Source organism: Eleutherodactylus coqui, chromosome 2, assembly GCF_035609145.1.
Source record: "Eleutherodactylus coqui strain aEleCoq1 chromosome 2, aEleCoq1.hap1, whole genome shotgun sequence".
Taxonomy (NCBI): domain Eukaryota; kingdom Metazoa; phylum Chordata; class Amphibia; order Anura; family Eleutherodactylidae; genus Eleutherodactylus; species Eleutherodactylus coqui.
Genome location: NC_089838.1, coordinates 183661309 through 183669413, shown reverse-complemented (window position 1 = coordinate 183669413; position 8105 = coordinate 183661309). Strand labels below are relative to the sequence as shown.

The following is an 8105-nucleotide window of genomic DNA, read 5'->3' as shown; positions in this document are numbered from 1 at the left end:
GGCAAAATGTAAAACATGATGAGCAGGTTTATAAACTGTCAATGCAAGGAGACCTGTACAGAAAAATAACCATAAGGATGTATGCACACAGGTGTATTTTCTGGCCATGGTTTTTATGGATGTAATACACACAGCACTATTAGTTTGTATTGGTGTGTGCAAAATTACATGTCCTATTTTGGTCCATTAGCAGAGACTAAATTGGCCATTAAAGAGACTACCTAGTTTTAGCTCTATAAGCTAAGCTTTTGGTATAAAAGGAGGGGACCCGCTGAGTCCAGGGATGCAAGTGTTATACTTACTTTCCCCATTAGCGCTTTAAGTCGTGGCTTCAATGTATTATAAAATTAGAACACACAATGGGCTAAAGGGTTGCGGACTGTGCTGACAATGGAGGACGTAAGTATAACGCATTGCTGGGTCACCTACTTTTTGTCCATAAGTTCAGCTTTTCAGGCTACAAGTAGGTTACTTATTCCCTTTTACGTTTATGGGGTAGCATAAAAATGCAGCATGTGCACCGTTGCATACGTAGTCAATAGGTTTCTTTCACATGTTATCAGTAGACTGGTGAAAAAAGCGACATAAATTGAGTGGCCTTATTATATTTTCTTTTTAATGCATATATGAAAAATGCTGTGAATATCGATACAACACACCAAAAATGTACAAATATCCAGTGCACCTGCTGCATTTTTCACAGACCACAATTGTATACTCATGTGCATGAGGCCTAACAGAAGAATACCGGTATTACATTTAGGTTCTAAGCAAACAGGTGTCATTTAAAAATAATGGCATGGCAGACCTTGTTTACCTACAGCAATAGGTTATACTTTGGTGCTTTATGGGTAGTTATTACTACAATTTCTCAAAAGTATACGATAAGTCTGTAATGCAGTGCCTGCATTATAGCTTTAAATCCCAGCCCAACTGTGGGTCTTAATGATCTGAACTATCAGTCTCATAGGGACAGAAATCTGCACTAGGGATTTCAAGAGGCATTTTGCATTGAAGAGCATTAGGCTAATGGCCATGGCCGGATTTCTGCCGCATTTTACGCAGCGGTTTCTATTGAACCTAATAGCTCAATGTTCCTGGCACGGAATTCCGTAGAGTGAAAGAAACCGTGGCATGCTCTGATTACCGCAGGAATACGCGGGACCGGCCTCTATTGTAGTGAATGGAAGCTGTCCGTCACGCTATACTTCCGCTGTAGCACAGCGGAAGTATTGCATGAGTACATGGCCCCGCCTACTGCATCATCTCACACTTCAGGTGCGTCATGCGCTGTACTGCTCATGTGCGCCGGCTAAAGGGATGGGAATAGAGAGGCGGATCCGGGAGGCGCCGTGGCGCACTCCGCGGTGATATTCTGCCACAGCCATGGGCATGAGGCCGTCGGCAGAATTTCCCTCAAATTTTAAGTAAATATTTGCGCCAGCCATTTCAATTAAATGATGTAATATATGTCCATCCAGTTCAGCCTATACCCCACAGTTTTGATCCAGAGAAAGGCCAAAAAAAAAAACCCAAACAAACTAAGATAGAAGCCAATTTTTCTCATTTTAGGGAAAATTCCTTCCCAATTTGAAAGCTGGCGAACACAATAAATCCCTAGAACATGAACCCTTCTGAAATAAGCTATTCGCTTAAAAAAAAATAATAGACTTTGTCCTTGCAGTAATCTCTCGTCTCGTTCATGGGCGGACACAGTTTAGCACCATGGGCATAGCTACTGCCACTAGGAAGTGGACACTAAGCAGTTCGCTCCTCCTGCCAGCATCAAGCTAACAAGTTTATATGAAAGCACTAGGAGCAGCAAGTAGGTTGAAAAGGAGTTTTTAAAACAAACATAAACCTTAAAGAATGCTTTTGGTGGGTGCTGTATCCACCAATGAACGAGACAAGAAAAAGATATGACAATAAGTATTTAAAAAAAAACAAAAACATTTTCTCGTCCGTTTTATTGGGGGGACACAGCTTAGGACCATGGGACGTTCCACAGCAGTCCCTCAGGGGTGGTTAAGAGTAGATCAAATGCAGCCAGTTTATGGCCGTCTGCAAAACTCTTTGTCTGAGAGAGGCGTCAGCAGATGCAAAAGTGTGTAGTGAAGAGGTGATGTGCAGTGAAGCTCATGTAGTGACCGTACACACTTGCACAGTAGAGTATGCAGTAACCTGCAAGATAGGCCTCCACCACTGCTGACCTTATCCAACATGAGATATTGGATTTGGAAGCCACCAGGCCATATCTCAGGAAGTCTGGAATCACAAAAACAGAATCCAAGCACTTGAGAGAGATATCCTCAAAGCTTGAACCAGGTCCAATTTAGGGAGAGCAGTGTGTGGCGCATCGACAGAAAGAAGGTAGGACAATGTCCTCATTGATGTAGAAGGCAGACACCACCTTAGGTAAGAAGAGGGCATGGTGCATTAGACTACCATGTCCTTATGGAAGACTGAATGGAGGTTTGGGAAGCAAGGCTGTGGAGAGAAGTGATCGCTACCAAAAAGGCTCGCTTACAGGACAAAAGACAAGCTCAGGATGATGTGTAATGGCTTGATGGGGTGAACCTGCAGCATGTCCAGTACCAGATTTAAGGTCCTAGCAAGGGACAGAACAATGGTATGGAGGAGTGGCGGGAGAGTCTCCCTGTAGAAAAGTACGGACAGCTGACTGAGGCCAGGAGATGTTGGAAAAGAATGGACAATGCTGATACCGGACCCTTCAGGGAACTAAGGCCCAAGTCCATGTCCAGTCCTTCCTGGAGGAAAGGCAAAAGGCAAGATAGTGTAAAAACAGGATAGAAGTCACGTTGTTTGCACCAGAGGAAGAATGTCTTCCAGACATGATGATAAACCCGGAAAGAGGAGAGCTTTCTAGCATTTATCATAGGTTACATGACAGGTTCAGCAAAACCACAGTCTGGCATGATAAGAATCACCAGAAGGCCCTCCCACTTGACCTTGAGAAGTGAAGGTATGAGTGGAAAGGTAGGGAAAAGACATACAGGAACTGAAAATCTGTTCAAGGAATTACTAAGACATGTGCTTGGGGGTCCTGAGATCTGGACACAGGTTTATGAGTCTGGGTGTATTCAAATGGATGTCCGGATGATTCAATTTTTGACAGGGCACTTGGGACACTTTGGGATGCAACTCCCATTCTCCCAGGTTGATAGTTTTTTTTTGCCGAGGAAGTCGGCTATCCAATTGCCCACATCCGGTATGTGAACTGCCAAGATCACTGAAAGGTGATCTTTGGCCTATGTCAAGATCTTCACTACTTGTGCCATGATTACCAAGCCGTCGGTCCTGCCCTGGTGGTTTATGTACGCAACGGCCAGTTATCTAGGGCGTGAAGTGCTGAAGGTAGGGAATGGTCATTATACCTCTTGAGTGAAGGAGAGCCATCACAGATGCCACAACCTTTGTGAAGACTCAGTAGGCCGTGAACAACCCAAATGATAGGGCTGTGAATTGGTAGTGATCCGAGCAGATGGCAAAGTGAAGGAATCGCTGGGGCACTCAGCAAACTGGGATGTGGAAATAGGCATCCTTGATGCAAATGGACAACAGAAATTTCCCCCGGTTCCATGGACGCAAATGCTGACTTCAACGACCAGGCGGAAGTATTGGACTTTGAAAAATCTATTCAACTTCTTCTGTTCCAGAATGGGCCTTTTTGGGTACCACGAAGAGCTTGGAATAGAACCTCTTGGAGCATTCTAAGGCAGGAAGAGGGACCCCCTGAGAGTATGTATCATCTGAGCAAAAGCCTTTAAAGGAGACAATGAGATTCTGTACCTGTAGAAGCAATCTGGGGGATGGGTTGAAAATGCATAGTCAGAAGAGATGACCACCTGAACCCAGGTGTCTCAGATTTGAGGAAGCCACGTCTCCCTGCACAGAGAAAGTCGTCCACTCATTCTTGATGGAATAGGTGGGGGTCGCCTATTTGAGCCATGGAGTCTGGCATGAGTGAGTAGTCTGGCCATATCCAGGAAGGTCTCACAGATAAAACTTCCTTGTCTGGTCTATCTGCTATTCAATGTCTGCTAATTCCTCTTGAGGAGAGCTAGAAAGAATGCCGAGATGTAGTTGCTTAGCCCATTCAGTAGTGGCCTTATTAACCCAAAAAACAGGACAAAGTGCCAAACCCGTTGCCATTCCAATTTTTAGTCCCATATGTCCTGTAAGGACGAGCTATATGCCATAGGCAAGATGGTGAGTTTTGACAAACAGGACACTGGGGGAAGGGGGGGGGGGGTCTACTAATGTTGAAGGTGATCACTTTTTCACCAAATCCAAACGCTTTGGCACGGTAAAGCATTTGTCAGGAAGGTTTTATTCCCTGGCTAAAATGTCTTTGTACTCCATATGGGAAGGAAAGACTTTTGTAGAATGTTTTAATATTGCCTGAGGGAGCGTGCCCAAATACGCTTCAGCAGAAGAGGGGGGTTGGCAGGCAGTTCACTGGCCACCTGACTCTATGGAATTTATTTAGGGCATAACAGCTCAGCCTGTCTAAAGAAAAATTGGTACTACAGCAAGGGCAAGCAAAATGCATGGCTCTGCCAGAGCCCTGTCTTCAGTCTTCAGTTCTGGAGTCAGACATAGTGTCAAAAGACAACGTACGGTAGTAAGTAAAGTGCTTTTGTATGGGCCTGCTGCTATGGACCCTGCTACATCCATTCTGACCCCACAGATCGCGCACACAGCCCATGACACACACAGCACTACTACATCCTGATTCACACACACAGCTCTGCTACATGGTAAATCCATTATGATCCCCACACATTACACACACAGCTCTACTACATCCATCCTAATTCCCACACATTACACACACAGCTCTACTAAATGCCACACACAAAATTCTACTACATCCATCTTAATTCCCACACATTACACACAGCGCAAGACACACACAGCTCTGCTACATCCTGATTCACACAAAAGTCTGCTACATGGTATATCCATTATGTTCCCCACACATTACACATACAGCTCTACTACATCCATCTTGATTCCCACACATTACACACACAGCTCTGCTAAATCATGATTCACACACATCACACACACAGCCCTGCTACAGCCTGATTCATACACATCACACATACACACCTCTGCAACATCCACATCCATCCTGATTTCCACACATCACCAGACTCCTGGATACAATGATGAGCCCCTGGTCATGCAATTCCTGACTCCACTCACACAGGTGATCACATGACAGTGACATGATCACAGGTCCTGGTAGTAGTTGCTGTCGTATAATCCAGTACTTTCTACCAAACTGCACAATGGCTCCTACCACAACAGTGACGTAACTGAAGGTTCTTCAGTCCACCGGATCTCTGAGGTGACAGTAGGTCGGTGTTTACTGTTAGGACTCCCTAGTTGTGTCTGAGATAATAATGGCTTAGTTGTATTCTCATTTTATTATTTTTATCCCCTTTTCAAGAGCCCTAACTGTGTTGTTCTTCTGTTGGTCAGGCCCTGTGTTATATATATATATATATATATTGGGACCTTTGATGACATCACCAGGGGCGGTGCATCAGAAGCACCCACATACTGACAAGTGGTCGTTAGTAGTTTGGCATATTGAATTCCTGTTTAACCTATGCATTATACAGCCAACAAAAAAATTGAATATCCATATCAATACATAGGATATGTCATTTGAATACAAACCACATGAAATAATTTGTAATCTTGCATTCCTTCAGGACCTCTTGGTGGAATAGTATCACATAGTCTAACTCAGTACATATTTCTGTCAGACACATTTCCTAGCTATCTCAGCTTTTTCTTCAGTCGCTTATACCTCTATAAGCTACTGAAGAACAAGCTGGGACTGCTTGGGAAAGGAGCCAACATGTATTGAACCTATATACACGAATATTCCAAAATGTCATCTGTTGGTTGTATCATCTGTGGACTAAAAGGAAATACAATATATATTTCCTTACTAACTGGATGGCAGGCGTGCTGTTGAATAAAAGCCTTGGTTCTATTACACATTTATAAGCTATGCCATTCTAGTGCGGTAGTGCATTCACATGTTACAAGGGCCCCACTGCAGGTTCAGAGTGGTTATTTTGCTGCTTTAGGAGGTTTGTGTTTTTCTGAATTATTTTACCCTTTTATTTTTAATAAATTACTAATTTATCAAGACACTTTGAGAACCGATCTCCTTCCTTGCATACAATCAGTGTGTTAGGTGTGTGGGCACTACATCGTGCCATGCACTCCGAGCCTTCTGGGGATTGTGGTGAGCAGTCTACTATTTTATCTTACAGGCTCCTCCTAAGGCCACTCTCATACATGCGTTCAGAAAAAGGCCGCTCGAAACTGGGGCATTTTACCACGATTTTGAGCAGAATTTTTGAATGCATGGCGCAGCGTTTGTCTGCGCTTTTTAAATGCAGCCCAGCATTGTGATGGGTGATTAGATGCATTACAAAATGCTAAAAAATAGACAGCACTCGAAAATCGCATTTGAGCGCAGATTTGCGAGGCCCCATTTAAGTCAACAGGAGCATTGTACAGCGATTAGCGAGGCGCTCTGGGCACGGCCCCAAATCACTGTAAAAAGCGCCCGGTGTGAGCGACCTCAGTGCACCTTTGAGTGGTCTTCTATGAAAGTTTGATTTTGGAGCTTAAACACTGAAAAGTCAGTCTGACCAATTACATTCACTGTTACTTAGTAAATGTGTGATTATAGGAGAGGCAAGTCAGCATGTAGATGCTAAATTACGTAAAGCAATAGGACTGATCAGGGACAAAACCCCAATGAATATTCATGAGCAAAGATACAGTGGAAGATCATATTATAAGTTATGAACACAGCAGAATGTAGAGAAAACAAGTAATGTGCTGGAGGGGAATGTATTATTCATTTTTTTTTTTTAAAACAAGACACAAACATTTTCCATCTTTTAATTTATTTTCTGACTGTAGATTTTTTATTTAATTGTTTGTACTAGACTATGGATGTGGCCATCTTGAGTTTGCTGCATTAAAGGGGTTGTCCCGCGCCGAAACGGGTTTTTTTTTTTTTTAAACCCCCCCCCCGTTCGGCGCGAGACAACCCCGATGCAGGGGTTAAAAAAACAACCCGCACAGCGCTTACCTGAATCCCGGCGGTCCGGCGTCTTCATACTCACCTGCTGAAGATGGCCGCCGGGATCCTCTGTCTTCATGGACCGCAGGGCTTCTGTGCGGTCCATTGCCGATTCCAGCCTCCTGATTGGCTGGAATCGGCACGTGACGGGGCGGAGCTACACGGAGCCCCATTCAGAAAAGAAGAAGACCCGGACTGCGCAAGCGCGGCTAATTTGGCCATCGGAGGGCGAAAATTAGTCGGCACCATGGAGACGAGGACGCCAGCAACGGAGCAGGTAAGTATAAAACTTTTTATAACTTCTGTATGGCTCATAATTAATGCACAATGTACATTACAAAGTGCATTATTATGGCCATGCAGAAGTGTATAGACCCACTTGCTGCCTCGGGACAACCCCTTTAATATGCTTTTCAGCAGGCTCATGGGCCATTCATACAATGAACAGGAGGGGACCCATTGACTTGTATGGGAGACTATTCTAGGCATGTTCTGTAATATGTGCAATGAGAGGGAGTAGGTCTGACCATCCCCTATTGTGATATGTCATTTTTTAAATTAGTATATTCATGCTAAAATAAAGTATAGGAACGGGTTCCTCATTTTGTTACGGACGTTTTGATATATAATATGTATGGTTTTGGATTACAGGGCATATGGCGACGGTTTTGGTAGGCGTCGGCTTTGAGTAATTTTCTTTTTTATGTATATATTTTTATTTTATTCTGTAATTTTGTTTTCTTTATTTATATAATTATTTTTTTTACTATGTCCCCCATGACATCATATAAGACCTCTAGGGGACATTCACATGTTTTTTGTTTCAATTTGACACTTTCCCACTGTAGCTGGGGCATCCATAGGAGCCCTAGTTACAGGAAAAAAACATCCCCTGTAGTGACAATAGTCACCGACAGAGCTGACCGGTGTCTGCTAGGACCCAGCAGATCTGTTGTGCCAG

The 8105-nt window shown here is 43.7% G+C and overlaps 1 protein-coding gene across 3 annotated transcripts in view; it reads right to left on the bottom strand.

The window, feature by feature from the left end:
- The window catches only part of DMTF1 (cyclin D binding myb like transcription factor 1), a 44331-nt gene that overhangs the window by 3664 nt on the left and 32562 nt on the right, over nucleotides 1–8105 (bottom strand). The gene's annotated exons all lie outside the window — the stretch shown is intronic.